At 36.0% G+C, this 18,560-nt stretch overlaps 1 protein-coding gene and 1 pseudogene across 35 annotated transcripts in view; both read left to right on the top strand.

Annotated features, from left to right (window-relative positions):
• Positions 1–18,560, top strand: part of SOX6 (SRY-box transcription factor 6) — a 770,159-nt gene that overhangs the window by 249,383 nt on the left and 502,216 nt on the right. For 34 of the 35 annotated variants that reach the window (XM_063783828.1, XM_063783833.1, XM_063783834.1 and 31 more), the window contains one exon: positions 12,082–12,155. The exons of the other annotated variant lie outside the window; for it this stretch is intronic. The gene's annotated coding sequence lies outside the window, so the exon portion shown is untranslated. The remainder of the gene's footprint in view (positions 1–12,081; positions 12,156–18,560) is intronic. 35 annotated transcript variants of the gene reach the window in all.
• Positions 3,704–4,844, top strand: LOC134807332 (aldo-keto reductase family 1 member B1-like; annotated as a pseudogene).

Below are 18,560 nucleotides of genomic sequence, written 5' to 3'. Positions count from 1 at the left end.
CCTAAGATGTGACTTGAGGTCATTTCATTTGAGTCTTAGGGAAAAAGCAAAAAGGGAAATACATTTGTGGAAGGCATACCCCATCTAGGAAGCATTTTCATATATCAAATCCCCACAAAAACTTTGGGAGGTAAATGTTAACATCCTCATCTTTAAAAGTTTTTTTTTTTATTTTAGAAAGTGAGATTATATAGTTTTACAATCTGCTTTCTTCTCTTTACACATTTCATGCAAAGCTGTAATTATTTGTCTTCTTTACTAGGCTGTGAACTCCTTGAAGTCACCAACTCCACTGCATTCATTTTTGTTTTCTCAGGGCTTAACACAGTGCCTGGCACAGAGTAAACATCCAGTAAGTGATGAGTAAGGATGATTTACTCTAGGAATTGGGACTCTTAGATAATTAGCCCATAGTTATCAAATCTTTATTTTTCTTTTGTTTCAGCATCTCTCTTCCTTTTAATTTCTACTATGAATTTAGAAATGCTTGAAAAATGTTAAGTGCCACATACATGCAAGTTGAGACTATGTTGACTCTCTGTATTCCCATAAGTTGTTCTGGTCTGTATCCAGTTGATAATGCAGTTGTTATTTTTATAGTAGTCTAAGTACATATTTGCACAACAGGCGGTGTCAACTCATCTAAGTTACTTGCTGTTATTTGCCTGATACTTTTAAATTACAGAGCTCCATTACTGAAGTCATTATTTGTGGTTAAGAGGGAGTGGTACTGAGAGTGGTAACAAGAAGACTTTTAAAAAATGAGGATTAAAATTGACCATCTTTAGCTGCCTTTAAATTTATCTTGATTTAATTATCTAGAACAAGTACAAAGAATGGCCCTGCCTTAGTTTTTTCTATACGTCTGCTCTATACAAAATACGCTGATTAAAAAGAGGTATGGACTTAAAAATTAGAATTTATTTGCAAGATTTTGTTAAATGATTGCTTTTTAAATCTCTGCCACTCTACTGTTACTCCATTTTGTGAGCAGAACTCAGGAAGAGAAAACTCAGCAAGGATAGGAATCCTCTCCTCTTTCTGGATATGATAGTGCACTGCAAATGCAAGACTCTTCTAACTATGGCATCTATCTTACAATGAATCCAAATGGTCATTCCTGGAGGTCTGGGATTATGCTTTGTTGTCCTATATCCCTAGAAATTCCTATTCATGCCATTCATCCTGTGGGCTCTCAGAAATATTAATTGAATTGCTGAAGACTTGCTTGTATCTTTATCTCAGATTTTTTAAAAAAGCACCCTGCAATAACTAAGACTTAATTTTTTAGCTAAATTCCATGTCTAGTTTCTAATACCTCCTTATATTTTAAAAAATCATTATTTTATTTTTAAAAAACAGAAACTCCAAAATCATTGAGAATCTTTTCTGTAAAATAAGACATTTTACAGAGTTACAAAATTTTCATTTTTCCATACAAGTTTTTGTGAGCATGCCCACATTTAGCACAGTTACTCTTTAGCCCGGGAGTTTTTGAATTTTAGTGTGCTAGGAATTACCTGAGGACAATGCTTAAAATTAGATTCATGGGCCAACTCTCAGAATCATAGAATTGATTGGTTTGGGTGGAGCTCTAATAATCTTTAAAATTATTTTCTTTTTTTAAATTTTTATTTTATTATTATTATACTTTAAGTTTTAGGGTACATGTGCACATTTAATTTTGAGATGGAGTCTCGCTCTGTCACCCAGGCCAGAGTGCAGTGGCGCAATCTTGGTTCACTGCTGCCTCTGCCTCCCAGGCTCAAGTGATTCTTCTGCCTCAGCCTCCTGAGTGGCCGGGACTATCATGCTCGGCCAATCTTTGTATTTTTAGTAGAGACGGGGTTTCACCATGTTGGCCAGGCTGGTCTCAAACTTCTGACCTCAAGTGATTCGCCCACCTTGGCCTCCCAAGGTGTTGGGATTACAGGCGTGAGCCACCGCACCCAGCCACAATTTTTTTATTTTAATAAGCACTCTAGGCAGTTCTAATATAGGTAGTCTGTGGATTATGTTTTGATAATGACTTTTTTTCTCCAGTCCTACTCATACAGGACCCTCTTTGCCTTTTTAAAAACTATTATTAAGTTGTTATCTTTGAAATCAGACAGGCTATAAGAAAAAAAAGATCTTAAAAAAGACAATAATAGGTGTTATTTCAAAGAAGTGTATTTTGATAAGAAAAGCAAGGGGCATGAAGGAATAAAGGAGAACAAGTTTATGAAGTGAAAAGTTACAAAATATATTCTTTTTTACCCACTGCCAAATTTTATTTGATTTTGGTCAGGTTGTCTTGCTGCCTTCTGTTTATGAAGTATGTGGAATTTTTCTGTAGTGAAGACGTCAAAATACAAATTTTGTATTAAGTCACATGGTAATTCTGTACCATGGATTAAGTCACATGGTAATTCTGTAAATAGTTTTTGGAAGTTTGTGGTCTATATTTTGATCTTGGTTTATAATGATAAGCTGCCTTTGTAAAATACCTTTATAAAGTAATGACATGAGGTCTTCTAAATATTCCCTTCCTTCCCCTCCCCTCCCCTCCCCTCCCCTCCCCTTCCCTTTTCTTCCCTTCCCTTTTCTGAGACAATATCTCACTCTGTTGCCCAGGATAGAATGCAGTGGCGTGATCATAATTCACTGCAGCCCCAACCTCCTGTGCTCAAGTGGTCTTCCTGCCTCAGCCTCCTCGGTAGCTGGGACTACAGGTGTGTGTCACTATGCCTGGCTAATTTTTTTTTGAGACGGAGCCTTGCCCTATCACCCAGGCTGGAGTGCAGTGGCAAGATCTCGGCTCACTGCAACCTCTGCCTCCATGGTTCAAGCGATTCTTCTGCCTCAGCCTCCCGAGTAGCTGGGATTATAGCCACGTGCCACCATGCCCAGCTTATTTTTTGTATCATTAGTAGAGACAGGGTTTCACCATGTTGGCCAGGCTGGTCTCAAACTCCTGACCTCATGACTTGCCCACCCTGGCCAACCAAAGTGCTGGGATTACAGGTGTGAGCCACTGCACCTGGCAGCCTGGCTAATTTTTAAATTTCTTTTGTAGAGACGGGGGTCTCACTTTGTTGTCCAGGCCGGTTTTGAACTCCTCACCTTAAACGACCCTCCCACTTTGGCCTCCCAAAGTGGTGGGATAACAGGTGTGAATCACTGCACCTGGCCCTCATTTTTTTGTTTTGTTTTGTGTAGACACTATTTTTATACTGACCACCTTTGTTCATAGATAGCTCTTATTGAATTATTCTTTCAGGAGAGCAGTAAAGTGTTGGCAGTTGTAAAAATGTGTCAAATTTATGCAATCCTATCTCTGATTTACAATTCAGTTACACATGTTGGCAGAGGTGAACTGGTGGGCCTAAGGAAATGCCACAATAATTCCTCCTCTCTTGACCCAGAAATGTCTTGATCCTGACCATATAATTTATTAAAGTAGGCTTAGGGTATGTTACATGAAAGTGTAAAGGTATTCTTCCTAGTGGGTGTGAATAGTATACATTTTAAAAAAATGTAAACTCCTGGTCCACTCAAGGAGATTTTGGTTTAGGAGGTCTGGAGTGGGGCCCAGAAATTTGAACTTTATAAAAGCTTTTTAGGTGATTGTATAATCAGCTAAGTTTTGGTACAATGTTCAACTCTATAAGAATTCTTTCTACAACATTCTTGGTAAAGAGTCATGCAGTCTCAACTTTGACAACTTCTATTTGATGATGCAACTTATTTCATTGCTTTAAAAGATTTATCTTGGACTGAACTAGGCACGGTTCTGGGTGGGAGTCTGGGGAGTGCAGCAGCCATGGCCAGCCACTTCGTGCTCAGCAACAGTGCCAGGATGTCCATCCTGGGGCTGGGCACCTGGAAGCCCTCTCCACGCCAGGTGACTGAGGCTGTGAAGGTGGCCATTGATGTCAGGTACTGCCATCTCGACTGTGCCCATGTGTACCAGAATGAGAATGAGGTGGAGGTGGCCATTCAGGAGAAGCTCAGGGAGCAGGTGGTGAAGTGCGAGGAGCTCTTCATTGTCAGTAAGCTGTGGTGCATGTACCATGAGAAGGGCCTGGTTAAAGGAGCCTGCCAGAAGACGCTTAGTGACATGAAGCTGGACTACCTGGATCTTTACCTTATTCACTGGCCAACTGGCTTTAAGCCTGGGAGGGAATTTTCCCCATTGGATGAGTCGGGCAATGTGGTTCCCAGTGACACCAACATTCTGGACACATGGGCAGCCATGGAGGAGCTGGTGGATGAAGGGCTGGTGAAAGCTATTGGCATCTCCAACTTCAACCATTTCCAGGTGGAGAGGATCTTAAACAAACCTGGCTTAAAGGATAAGCCTGCAGTTAACCAGATTGAGTGTCACCTGTACCTCATTCAGGAGAAGTTAAGTCCAAAGGCATTGTGGTGACTGCCTACAGCCCCCTCGGCTCTCCCGACAGGCCCTGGGCCAAGCCCGAGGACCTTGCCTCCTGGAGGATCCCAGGATCAAGGTGATCACAGCCAAGCACAATAAAACTACAGCCCAGGTCCTGATCTGGCTCCCCATGCAGAGGAACTTGGTGGTGATCCCCAAGTCTGTGACACCAGAATGCATTTGCTGAGAACGTTAAGGTCTTTAACTTTGAACTGAGCAGCCAGGATATGACCACCTCACTCAACTACAACAGGAACTGGAGGTTCTGTGCCTTGGTGAGCTGTGCCTCCCACAAGGATTACCCCTTCCATGAAGAGTTTTGAAGCTGTGGTTGCCTGCTTGTCCCTAAGTGACCTATACCTGTGTTTCCTGCCTCATTTTTTTCATTGCAAATGTAGTATAGCCTGTGTCACTCAGCAGTGGGACAGCAAACTGTAGAGTGGCCAGCGAGGGTGTGTCCAGCTTGATGTTGGATCTGAGGAGCCCTGTCAGTAGAATAGAGGTCTCTTCCAGTTTGCTTTGCCCTTCTTTTTGCCCTGCTGGGGAAAGTACAACCTGAATACCCTTTTCTGACCAAAGGGAAGCAAAATCTACCAGGTTAAAGTAGTGCCACTAACAGTTGAGTTTTAACTGCTTGGAACTGTAATCATTTCAGCAAGACTTCTCTTTGCCTCAAATAAAAAGTGCTTTTGTGAACTTGAAAAAAAAAAGATTTATCTTGGACTGAACTAAAACCTACCACTTTGTAATTTCCACCCATAAGTATTGTTCTTTCTTTGGGAAGGAGGAAAGAGAAACTAATTTTGATCAGCATTTACTATATTACACTTGCTGTGCTAGGTATAATTGCCTCTTATTTGTATGCTTGAAAAAACTAAGGTAATTTCCTTGGCTGCAAAATGGAGTGTCAGAGTAGATCAGTGGTTATCAAAATGTGGTCTGTGGACACTGGAGATCCCTGAGACCCTTTCACAGGGTGTGTTGTCAAAACTATTTTCATCGTAATGGGAAATTGCTAGTTGCTTTTTTCACTGTATTGACATTTGCGCTGAGGATGCATAGCAATTTTGGGTTAAAACTGCTGGTGCCTTAGCACACATTAAGACAGTGGCACCAAATGATATTAGTAGTCATTGAATTCTTTATTATTACCACTCACGAAACAAACAAACCAACAAACAAAAAGGCAGTTTCACTTAAAAGCATTGTAGATGAAACAGTAAAAATTTTAATTTTATTAACTCTTGACCCTTCTTTAATACTCTGTGTGCTGAAATGTGAAGTATGTATAAGGCACTTACACTACATACTCAAGTATGATGGTTATCTTGAGGAAAATCACTTATAATTGAGTTGAACTAACTACTTTTTTCAAAGAACACCATTTTTTACTTGAAAGAACAACTAACAAACACACAATGGTTATTTAGACTTAAAAACTTGGCAGACGTATTCTCAAAAATGAACAAAGTGAGCCTGCCTATTTTGTAGAAAACAAGTGACACTTTTTTGTCAATAAAATTTGAGCTTCCAAGAGCAAATTAGTAGTTTGCAAAGCTTTTACCCACCACCACAATCATGATCGCTTCCCAGTACTTAAAAATGTTTCTGATAAGATAGGGTGGTGGATATTAAGAAACGTGGTTTTAACAATATTGCATAATAAAATATGTCAATGTTTTAAACTCAGTGAGCCAATGTTTCTTAAATGAACTAATGTATGATGTTACAAAGTCATGCATGGCTAAAAGATCCATTTAAAGGCGATTTGATTTTAGGGTAATGGAATACAAAAAGTTTATTGATATTCAATTTTTAGATTCCATATTGCAATTAACTTTTGAGAAATGATTACTTGTCAAATTTTGATATAATATAAAAGAATAGCCACAATTATTTGAAAAGGCTATTAAAACATTCTGCCTCTTTCTAACTATCTATCTGTGTGAAAATGGATACTTTTCACATACTTCCACCAAACCAACATATCACAACAGATTGAATGCAGTAGCACCTATGATAATCTAGCTGTCTTTTTCTAAACCAGACATTTGAGAGATTTGCAAAGATGTAAAGCAATGTTAGTTTTCTCTCTCTTTTTTTTATTTTGGAAAATATGCTTATATTTCATAAAATACTTTATAATACTATGTAATAGGTTTATTATTGTTATTTAAAATAACTCTTTAAAAACTTTAAAGTTTTAGTTTCTAATATAGTAAGTATTGATAAATGTAACAATAGCTCTTTGTGACCCTCAATAATTTTTAGGACTGTAAGGGAGTCCTGAGACCAAAGAGTCTGAGAACCGCTGGACTCAATGATCTCCAAGTTCATTCCAACCACCATCATTGAACATGCAACCATTCTATTGTAACATGGTTTCCATAAAGTTTCCTAGCCATTCTCCTCTGAATGCTTTGTCAATGTCCCTTCTAAGTGTGGCCCTCAATACCAAAATAATATTGAAGAGATATAGGTTGAGCAGCATGGAATACATGAATAGGCTATTATGAGGTGGATTCAATAATAACTACCTTTGGAGATCTTTAAGAATAGGAGAAATTCCTATTTCTTTGAGGAAGGAAGTTCTTCCAGAACAGCAGAGTGGTGGACTAGGTAGCTTCTTAAGTTGTCTTCCTTGATACCTCACAAATACTCTAACCTTTTGCATTAGAAGACATAATTTTCTATTCAGTACTGTGATGTTTTAAATTATTAACAACTGCATTTAAAAAAATACTGGACATTAGCTTAATGTCAGTCCTACTGAAAGTCAAATTTCACATTTTATTATTTATAGTTAATTCAAATTCTGCATAATTTAATATGATTATTAAGGAAAAAGAAAACTAAGCATTATGGAGTTCAATAAACATGGGTTTAATCTAGTAAAGCTGCAAGCAAAAAAAGTGATAATAACAGTGAAGAACTGAAATTTTTAAATTGATGGAGCTTTGGAGGAAATAGCAATAGTTTTAATGCAACAATCACATCTCCTGCAAAACCCACTTGAATTTGCATACAGGATATTTTTAATGTGTAATTTTTATTCTGATATATAAAAGACCAGGCATCGATATTTTCCTAAAAGTTAGTTGAGAAGATAAATGCGTTGAAGACAGTTGTTTTAATTCAGTGGCTCACTATGTATAATATTAGTAAAATCAATGCATCAATAAATTTTAAAAAGATATTTAATTCTTGACTTCAGTTTTAATCATGCAGTGCTATGATTTAATGTAAAAGTGGACAAAATTTGTTACAGGTGTTTTGGAAGCACTTTAGTTCTTTAAATAATACCTTAGAATCATTGAGTCTCAGGGCTGTAAGGTCATTTAATCCAACCACCCATTTGATACTTGAACTTTCTTGCTAACTCAAATAATAAAAAGAAGGTGGGGGGGGGGTTACTAAAAACAGAAATGGGTGTGGCTTAAAGACAGACTTTTAAGCAGGATTTAAAAATGTAGCTTGAAAGCTTTTAAAGTCTAATTATACAGGGAGGTGGCAATGTTTTTATTTGCTATTTACCTTTGATCTATTACCTATTTTTGGTAGAGTGGGACATGCTTTTGTGAAAATGTTTATGGTTTCTTCATTTGATGTTAAGATACTCATTTGAAGTTGCCCTGTAATTTTGAGCGTTTTTTAAACTAATATTAATATTTGGCTTTTGCTCCCAGACTAATAGCAAGTTATCCTAGATCTAGGTCATTTCTTTTGAATGTCTAAGTGATATACTGAATTTTAGAAATAGCTTCCTCATTTTGGCATACATTAGACATGCTAAGTATAAAAAAATCTAAATAATATCAAACCATAAGGGTAATAAAGTAAAAATAACCTATGGCACCCTGCCCAATGTTAACATTTTTGTTAAATTATATTTTGTGAAACTTACACATGCATATATATTTGATTTTCACATAAATATTTGATATTCTATAAATTGATGGGCTTTTATTATACACGTATTTTTTATTCAACAATATATTGTGGCCATCTTTTTTGTCAATACATATAGATTTATATAATGATTTTTAATAATTACAGAGTAGTGTTATATGTATGTAGCACAATTTACTTATTCAATCAATAGGTTATTCCTAATTTTGGCTATTATAAAAAACTTTAGTGAACATACATATTAAATGTATCTTTTATCATATTTATAATGAGCTCTTTAAGATAATATTTGAAAGTAGTGTTGAAATCTCAAAGGATATAGACAGTAAAAGTTTTAAAACTTATTGTAAAAGTGCCATTCAGAAAAGTCATACATTTATAATCCCATCAATAGTATATGAAAGTGCTTATTTTTCCACACTCTCACCAATACCAGTTTTTGTCCAGTTTATAAAACGTTTTGCCAATATTATGAGTGAAAACATTTTATTTACATTTCTTTGGCTATTTGGGAGGTTCCTAATTTTTAATGTATACATTTTTATATTATTGGACATTTGCATTTCTTCATTTGTACATTTCTTCTTTGTATCCCTTGTTCTTTTTTTTTTTTTTTTAAGACAGAGTCTCACTCCGTTGCCCAGGTTGGAGTGCAGTAACGCAATCTTGGCTCACTGTAACCTCCGCCTCCCAGGTTCAAGTGATTCTCATGTCTCAGCCTCCTGAGTAGCTGGGATTACAGGTGTGCACCACTACACCTGGCTGATTTTTGTATTCTTAGTAGAAATAGGGTTTCGCCATGTTGGCCAGGCTGGTATCAAACTCCTGGCCTCAAGTGATCTGCCTGCCTCGGCCTCCCAAAGTGTTGGGATTACAGGCATGAGCCACCCCGCTTGGCCCCTTGTGCATTATTATATTGAAGTATTTGTAGCAATGCATTTTTTATTTAGTACATTAAGAATATATCAAAGACTTGATGACTAAATATTATGGAACAAATTACCACCATGGTCAGATGTGTAATAGACTGTGACCCAGGTTGGATTATTGATTGTTTGAAATCCTTGATGGGAAAGGCCATTATTTTTTTTAATTTAAATTTTTGTGTTCTTACTGTCCAGTGTGATCTTTAACCCATGGTCACTCTTCACTGAATGTATAAATGAGCAAATAGAGAACTGGAACAATCCATGGGTGATTAGGCGTTCTGAGGATTCATTTTACCAAACAGATTGAGATTTTCCAGAACATGTAATGATTTGCTCTGGCATTTCCTTCTCTATCTTTTCACATTTGTGCTGCCCCCAGGACCATAGTGACTGCTTTTGTTTTTGGAAATGTCTTTTTAAGACTAAACTTTTCTAGTTCTTAAAAAGGTACCTATTTCAAGTTGTGTATATATTAATTCTTAACTCTTTGCCCCTCATAAAATGTTGCTTGTTTAGCCTTCAGTTAACTGCATGCAGAACTATGCATTAAAGTCATTTTTAAAATTATATAATGATGAACTCTTTGACCATAGGAACTTATTATTTTTTAATTCTTTGCTGTAAATTTCACCAATAGTGCAAATCTGTTGATAATGAGATTCACAGTTGCTTTTAACATATGTAGCACGACTGGACTGATATGATGAATAAGATTTATTGACTTTGTATTGGTGTATGTGAAAATATTATTTGTTCTAAATGTCTGGAATCTGACTTGTTCCAAAATTAAAAATATTTCTAGAGTTAGAGATCTTAATTCAAGATAGTTCATTGATTAAAAAATTAAATCTATGCTAACCACAATATTTTCTGGTCACATTTTCTTTTAGCTCCCCATTCTTTATGTGGAAGTGAAGGAATAGGATGTATCATGTATCTTGCATAATTCCAATTAATGCTTTTAAAAAAGTAGTTGCCAGAAAAACAAGGTGTGGTATTTTAAAATGTATAAGTACTAAAAACTCTTTTGGATTCTTCTAGAATTTAGACTTTTGGATATACAGCATTTTGCTATAAAATTTATTTTGTGGGTAACTTCTTTATAAGGAAATTATAATTTATAACTCAGCGGGGGATAGCATGTGAGGATGGTTTGAATCAGAACCAGTACTCTTTGATGGTTTTGGATAATACACACAGTGTGTCCAGGTAGGCTTGTCTGGTGTCCCAGATAAAATTACTCTCCCAGATCCCTAAACAGCAGAGGCAATGAGGAAGAAAAGGGTATAATACCAACAATTAATGACAGAGCTAGCCAGACTGTCCTGCACTTCTTGCACTGTGGAAGTAGGCGTTAGAGTTGCTGGAAACTGGTGAAACTGGAGAAGCCCTGAGGCACCATTTCCTACAAGGACAAGAAGGTCTAGTGAAGAAGTCTAATGGGTATGTTAGCTGTTGATGCTTAAAGCTGTCCAAATGCCCACACCTTTGTCATCTATCAATCTTTAAAAAAATTAAAAAAAAAACTTTTTAAAGAGATTTTTTAGAAATGTTGCCTAGGCTGGTCTTGAACTCCTGGACTCAAGCAATCCACTCGCCTCAGCCTCCCAAACTGTTGGGATTACAGGCGTGAGCCACTGCACCTGGCTCTATTATCTATAAATCTTGACTAGAAAATAGAATAAATTACCTGGATCATTTAGGTAAAAGCATATTTTAGGGGTTGAAGAGGGCTGAGTTAGATATTTATTTCATATTCATCTTAATTTCAGATGCCTATACCTAATCTATTAAGGTCATTTGTGCTATAATTGCAAGTTGGGTGCAGTGGTTCCTACAAATGATGTTGATCAAGATCCATTGTTTTTCAGAAGGATTTTATTTAAATCTAGTTAGCTGTAACTAACCTAGATATTTGCTGGCTATATTTAAAAACTGCAGATTGAATCAAGCCAGTCCCCAGAGCCTAGGAAAGTTTCTGACCTAATTTAGGAACCCAAGCTCTATTATTATTTTTAGTTGACTACTACTCACAGCCATGCTCACATTTTTGAAAGAATACAGCCTCTGTAACAAAGTTTCTTTGTTTTAATGGAACTAAAAATATGCTGTATTTAGACCAAACAATAAAAATAAACTACCAAACCACCTTAATGCATGGGGGTCCTGGATAGAGAAAATCATAGGCATAAAATGACTCTTTGTATGTTAAAAATTTGTATAAGGCTAGCTCTGTGTGTTTGAGTTGCATCTGTTACCTCTTCAGCCAGAACTAAAGTATATGTGAGCAAAACAATTTTGGATTGAATTATGGCTTATACAGAATGCATTGTATATAGCCTAAGCATCTTATGGGTTCCACGCCTTAGGTAGAACAAACACTGCATTCTGTCTTATTAATTCTACCTACAAGATATTCCTGTCAGCCACATTTAAGATATTCTCTGTGAAGCTAATTCATTTCAACTTGCAGACATAAATTAAATGTTTTTCAAATATAAATTATAAGCCTGTTTCTTTCTTTCTTTCTCTTAAAAATTTTTTCCCTTTTGTTCTTACTTATTTGTATTTTTATCACCTACTTTATTACCGATTTTTTTAAAAGAGCAATATTGGATGGAAATGTGGCATTCTTAGATGTAGAACCATGAAATAATTGTTTCTTTTGGCATTATCATTTTGGAAAAAGTTGTTAGAGTAGATGGGGACAACTGCATGAGTTAAAAATCATATGATTTGTAGCCAGAAAGTATACTTCTTTAATAAAGCATATAAATGCAATTTACTTATCCTTTTTTATTTCATTTTCTATTAAATTTTCAGGTCACTTTCATGAATTCAAAGGCAATTTACCAGTGATTTCTGGGTGCTGGGGCTGATATTTTTTGTGCATATTTGTAAGTATTGGTTTATCTTTACTTTTCTCATTGTGTAATGAAACAGTTACAGTTTGTAAACAAGTCCTTAACTCCTAGTGCGTGTGAATTTTTATTAGTTTTTTTGCAATTGTTTTGTAATTATTATTTTTTGATAAGTGTTTTCTTAGGAGGAGCATAGAGAAAAGTACCAGCTGGTAAAGAAGCCTCAATTTGTTGTAATTTCCAGTGAAATAACACAATGCAGGGCCCATTATAATAAGTTTAAAGAATAACTATCTTACTCTTTGAGAATAGGGCTCAATTGTAGGAATGAGTTATCTTAAAGAGTCTAGTCTATATACACGTGAATAATTTACACTGATAACTTCTGATAGTCTTCTGGTTGTCTGTACTTGAAAAGTGCTATGTGCCTATGACCATAGAAAAGATGTGAGACAATGTAGAATTCAAAGAGCTGTCAGCACATAAGGAGATAATGTACAGGCATACCTCGTTTTATTGCACTTTGTTTTATTGTGCTTTGCAGATTTTTTTTTAAAGCAAATTAGAGGTTTATGGCAACCCTGCATTGGGCAAGTCTATCGGCACCATTTTTCCAACAGCATGTGCTCACTTCATGTCTCTCTGTTACATTTTCATAATTCTCACAATATTTCAAACTGTCTCATTATTATTATGTCTGTTATGATGATCTATAATTAGTGATCTTGATGTTACTATTGTAATTATTATGGGGTCGCACCAAACAAGCCCAAATAAGGTGGCAAACTTGTGTGTATTGTGTGTATTCTGATTGTTCCACCAACTGGCTGTTCTTCCATCCCTCTCCCTCTCCTTGAGCCACCCTGTTCTCTGAGGCACAACAATATTGAAATTGGGCCAATTAATAACCCTACAATGACTTCTAAGTGTTCAAATGAAAGGAAGAGCAGCACATAAAAGTCTCACATTAAATCAACAGCTACGAATGACAACTTTGTGAGAAAGGCATGTTGAAAGCTGAGACAGGTCAAAAGCTAGGCCTCTTGTACCAGTTAGCCAAGTTGTGAATGCAAAGGGAAAGTTCTTGAGGGAAATGCAAAGTGCTACTCCAGTTAATTATGAATGATAAGAAAGCAAAATAGCCTTATTGCTGATATGGAGAAAGTTTGAGCAGTCTGGATAGAAGACCAAATGAGCCACAACATTCCCTTAAGCCAAAGCATAATCTGGAGCAAGGCCCTAACTCTCTTCAATTTTTGTGAAGGCTGAGAGAAGGGAGGAAGCTGCAGAAGAAAGTTTGAAGCTAGCAGAGATTGGTTCACAAGGTTTAAGGAAAATAGCAGTCTCCTTAACATAAAAGTGAAGGTGACACAGCCAGTGCTGATGGAGAAGCTGCAGCAAGTTATCCAGAAGATCTAGGTAAGACCATTGATGAAGGTGACTACATCAAACCACAGACTTTCAATGTAGATGAAACAGCCTTATATGGGAAGAAGATGCTATCTAGGACTTTGATAGCCAGAGAGGAAAAGTCAGCGCCTGGCTTCAAAGGACAAGTGGACTCTTTTGTTAGAGGCTAATGCTGCTGGTGAATTTAAGTTGAAGCCAATGCTTATTTACTATTCTGAAAATCTTAGGGCCTTTAGGAATTAACTCTGCCTGTGCTCTACAAATGGAATAAGGAAGCCTGAGTGACAGCACACTTGTTTATAGCATGGTTTACTGAGTATTTTAAGCCCACTGTTGAGACATACTACTCAGAAAAAAAGATTCCCTTAGAGATGTTATTTCTCATTGATAATGCACCTAGCCTTCAAGAGCTCAGATGGAGATGTACATGGAGATTATTGTTGTCTTCATGCTTGCTAACAGAGCATACATTCTGTAGGCCATGGATCAAGGAGTAATTTCAACTTTCAAGTCTTATTATTTCAGAAGTACATTTTGTAAGGCTGTAGTTGCCATACATAGTAATTCTGCTAATTGATCTGGGCAACGTAAATTGAAAACTTTCTAGGAAGGAGTCACCATTCTAGATACCATTAAGAATGTTTGTGATTCATGGGGGTAAGTAAAAATGGCAATATTAAGAGGAATTTGAAAGAAATTTATTTCAACCCTCATGGATGACTTTGAAGGGATCAAGACTTCATTGGAGGAGGTAACTGCAGATGTGGTAGAAATAGCAAGAGAAGTGGAATTAGAAGTAGAAGTGGAGCCTAAAGATGTGACTGAATTGCTGCAGTCTCATGATACAACTTGAGAAGATGAGGAGTTGCTTCTTCAAAATGAACAAAGAAAGTACTTTCTTGAGATGGAATCTACCCTGGTGAAAGATGCTGTAAACATTGTTTAAATGACAACAAAGGATTTAGAATATTACATAAATGTAGTTGATAAAGCAGCAGCAGAGTTTGAGAGGATTGACCCAACTTTGAATGATGTTCTGCTGTGGGTAAAATGCTATCAAACAGCATTGTACGTAACAGAAAAATATTTTGTAAAGAAAGAGTCAATGAGGCAAACTTCATTGTCTTATTTTAAGAAATTGCCACAGTTGGATCACAAGGTCAGGAGTTCGAGGCCAGCTTGGCCAACATGGTGAAACTCCATCTCTACTAAAAATACAAAAAATAGCCAGGCGTGGTGGTGCATGCCTGTAGTCCCAGCTACTCAGGAGGCTGAGGCAGAAGAATTGCTTGAACCCAGGAGGCGGAGGTTGCAGTGAGCCAAGATCATGCCACTGCACTCCAACCTAGGCGACAGAGCAAGATTCCATCTCAAAAAAAAAAAAAGGAATTGTCACAGCCCACAGCCACTCCAACCTTCAGCAACTACCACCCTGACCAGTCAGCAGCCATCAACATCAAAACAACAGCCTCCACCCATCAAAAAGATTATCTTGCTGAAGGCTCAAATGATCATTATGATTTTTTAGCAATAAAGTATTTTTAATTAAGGTATATACATTGTTTCTTAGACTTCATGCCATTGTACACTTACCAGAGTACAATATAGTGTCAACATAACTTATATGCACTGGGAAACCAAAACGTTTGCGTGATTTGCTTTATCGCAACATTTGCTTTATTGCAGTGGTCTGGACCAAACCTGCAATATCTTCAAGGCACGCCTATACTAAGGCATACTATACTCTTCCCCATCTGCAAAACACCATTATATTTTAAATAATATTTTGGAGAACAAAGGTACTTTTTATAAATAAAAAAGGCAAATTTCAAGAAAAAAATTGAATGAACTTTAAAAACCTATTAAAGTACTTGAAATTAATCAATATATATTATATAGAAGTGCTATAGAGTATGTGGCAGGTATTAAAAATGTCTCTGTGTATGTAAACCTACATTTAAGTAACTTGCATTTAAAATATATGTGTATGTATACATTGTTGTAAACTGTTGGTATTTAAGGGGCTTTTTTACATTTGATAACAGCAAAGACACAGGAAACTTTCTTTGTTAGTGTACTGCTATAAAGGAATTTTAAAGAATATACTTGTAGGAAATTATTTGAAATAAGTAATGTTATAAATTAGAGTTTAAGTGATTCTCTATTTAAGCAGAGCTATTGAAAATTTATTTAATACCAGCTTTACCTTTCTTTTAATAATAGTATTGATTAGGACAGGCATTTTGAACCAGCTTAAAAAAATAGATGTTCATGTTTAATATAGTTTAATACATTTTATGTATTTTTAATGCTTTAATAATAAATTGTTATTTTATGAAACTCTATCAATTTACATTTTATTATTTTTAGATGTAAGTCTTATGTAAAGCACAAAATTATATAAACTGTGGGGTCATTTGGATTAAACATAAGCCTTTAATTTATGCAAGGTATTGTGGTGAGGATTAGGAGGCAAAGAAGATGGAGAAAGAAATATAAGGTATCTTTGAAGGGCTCTTTGTGAAAACAGGATTCTAAGGAACCGAACTTATTCTATTGGAAGTCTGAGTGAAGGGAAATAATTCTGAGCTGTCCAAATCTTATCTTAGTTGCTTTGTCTCTTTTTTACCTCCTTTCTCTCTTCTTTCATATTATTTGGTCATTCGCTTTAGTAAGTTTTCAGGATGAGTAAAGTTTTTAATGTGACAAATATAATTACCAGCATTTCAAACCAAGATGGCCTTCATTAAAATATAGTTTACATTTCTTATCACCCAAAGGATCTTTTTCCTGAATTCTTCACTTTATTCCCTCCATCAAGACACATTTAGACTAACTTTGAATGGTGGTGATCCAAGTAGCTGATCACTTTCTTTTGACTTAACAAAGGGAAAGGCTAAAATTAGAAGGGGCACTGTTGATGTCATTTCTGTATGGTTATTTCTGGAGTTCCACTTCAAACAAACAAACAAACAAACAAAAAACCAAAAATCTTTTAGTCAGATTTTGTCTGGCCACTTAGGCACATGTCATGCTAGTCGTACAGGCTTAAAGCAATTATTTTCTGGTCTTGAGAATTTACATATGCTTGTTTAGGGCATGGGCTTTGGTGTTCCTTTGGTCAGTGATCTCAGGTTTTGCTAGGGCTGACTCCTGACTGCAGAACCTTTTGGTTAAAGAAATATAGCCGGATACTATGACTAAGATAAGTCAGATGAAATTAACATGGCATCCAAAATTCCTGAGTTTCTAGTTCTCTCATTTGTTGTGGAAACTGTTCAGCCACTTAGACTGAAAGATGAGGCTTCTAAAACGATAGAAATATTTGTCTAGTCAGGCCTAAGAACAGGCAAATGGGTTCAGTGACAATTACTTCTTTTATGAACCTTAATTTCCATGTCCTACAACTGCTTATTTGCTACATGATCTAAGGCAGAAAGTTATACCTCATGGCCATGGGAAGGTTTCTTAGTAAGGTGTGCAAGTCTGTCTGTGAGATAAGGAAGGTGGGATATTGTTTTGCACATCCATAATGAATGGGCCACACCAAAAGTGTGTGAGAACTGACTGGAATCTTAGCTACTCAAATCAACTACCTAGGCCGGAAGAGGAAAACACTGTGAAGGAAAATGGCTGTCTCTTCAGAAGCTGCATCTTATTCTAGTGTTTTTTTTTTCTCTTAAAAAAGTAAAACTTCCTTTTTTTCTTTTCCTAAAGTAAGCATTGTGGAAGATTGCCTTATTTTGCATGTTCTTATCTCACATTTGATTTTTTCTTATCTCTAATGAAAAATAATTATGTAATTCTGACTGTTTAATTTTACCAGAGCGGTAAATGATTGGTTAAAAACAAAACAAAACAAAAAAATCGGACATAGTTTATTAGCTACCCTGCTTTTTCAGGTTACCCAAGTCTTTTTAGTAATTTGATAATGAATTCCTTTAAAAAAATTCTATCTTGGCTCATGGTCTCTAATAGCAATCTTTTTCCTGAGGTTTCTGACAAGGATTTTATTGTGTGGTACAAAAAGTGATTATTGCCTAACTCTAGGCTTGAGGCAATAATAATACCAACAGAATATTAAGATAGTATAACACTTGATTCTGCAGACATTTAATTGGCTGAATTTCACGAAAACTCTGTGGAATGAGTAGGAATTATCTTTATTTTTGCAGAGTAGCAGGATTCAAACCTTGAATTCATGGTATAAATTTAGTGCTCCTTACACAACACCGTGCTTTCCTCTTTCAGAGAGAATTTCAGCTCTCTTTTGTTTTTGATCACTATCTCAGTCTTCACTTGGTTGCTGTATAAATATTTTTGAAATTTTGAGATAGACTAAGTCGGGGAGGAGATTGTAGAGACGCTTCTACCACTTACTTCATTTCCTCAGGTTCCTGGACCATTTGGTCCTCCCTGATATTTTCCTACTCCTCTATTCCAAAATTGCCACATGTCATGCTTCAGCTGAAATTTTTTGAATTACATAGATTTTTAGGGAAGCAAACAAACAAAAATCACAAAATCATGTCTTTGTGGCATTTTAAAATGGAAAGAAATCTGTTTAAAACTGAGCATAGCCCAGACCAAAGATCCCTCAGTGAGAATATCTGTGATTTTAAGGACAAGTAGGTCTAAGTGCGTTATCTTTAAAAAATATTATTCCAGGCTAATCTTGACATAGAGCAGGTAAATAAAAAAGATGAGCTGTGAAAATCCACAAATAGGGCTTGAATGCCATTTTCCATGACAACGGGAGCTGCCCCATGAAAGCATTAATGCTGGGAATGTAAGGAATTTAAAATTGTGCCTTCTCAGTTTTACAGTTGTGTGCTCATGTTAATTAGAGATATACTGACATTTGAAGTATCTACATTAATACACACAGCTACTATACATTTGTGAAATGTGGCCAGAAATCTACTTTAATTGAAAGGAGTTTGCTAATCTGAATGTGTATACCCATTACATTTTAAGCTTTTAAATTTTATATACTAGGTCCCTTAGATACTTGTTCTTTTTGCCCTCTCT

Source organism: Pan troglodytes, chromosome 9 (genome assembly GCF_028858775.2).
Source record: "Pan troglodytes isolate AG18354 chromosome 9, NHGRI_mPanTro3-v2.0_pri, whole genome shotgun sequence".
In the NCBI taxonomy this organism is placed as follows: domain Eukaryota; kingdom Metazoa; phylum Chordata; class Mammalia; order Primates; family Hominidae; genus Pan; species Pan troglodytes.
Note: the sequence above shows the minus strand (reverse complement) of the source record. Positions and strands in the feature narration are given on the sequence as shown.